Consider the following 528-nt stretch of genomic DNA (forward strand, 5'->3'; position numbering starts at 1 on the left):
TGGCCGAGCAGCTCCGCGCCCTGGCCGACAGCCTCTCGCCGCCCGCGCCGCGCCGCTGGCCCCGTCCCGAGGAAACCGAGGACGATGCCTCTGTCTGCCTTGGGAACTCTCTGCTGGACCCTCCCCAGTTCCTCCGCTTTCCTTTTGAACAGAAAATAGGATGCAACATTCCAAGTGTGCTCTCACAGGTGTCAAGTCTACAGAGATGCTGACATCGCTTGGTCTGCTGGCTGTACCTTTCCTAATGCAGGCCACTATGAGTATCCCCATCTCCTTTCAGCCTCTTGGTCACTTCTAACAGCTGCAGCTGATCCGGTTGGAGGCAGTGGCAAACCCTCCTTTTATACACTTATTACTCGTATTAGAAACTTTGTCTAGGCTGAGATAAATCCAGCATCAGGACGGCTCAGTCTAGCAGTGCAGAGGGATCCAGATATTGCACATAAACACTTACTGACTGCTTAGATGGGTATCGCTAGGGTCTTTGCGTACGTCACCCATACCTCAGAAAGGAACGCTTTTTGCCTA

General features: G+C 53.4%; 1 protein-coding gene across 1 annotated transcript in view; it reads left to right on the top strand.

Moving 5' to 3' along the window:
• LOC103617489 overlaps positions 1–528 on the top strand; it is a 33,826-nt gene that overhangs the window by 24,758 nt on the left and 8,540 nt on the right. The gene's annotated exons all lie outside the window — the stretch shown is intronic.

Source organism: Corvus brachyrhynchos, unplaced genomic scaffold (genome assembly GCF_000691975.1).
Source record: "Corvus brachyrhynchos isolate BGI_N302 unplaced genomic scaffold, ASM69197v1 scaffold806, whole genome shotgun sequence".
NCBI classification, from domain to species: Eukaryota; Metazoa; Chordata; class Aves; order Passeriformes; family Corvidae; genus Corvus; species Corvus brachyrhynchos.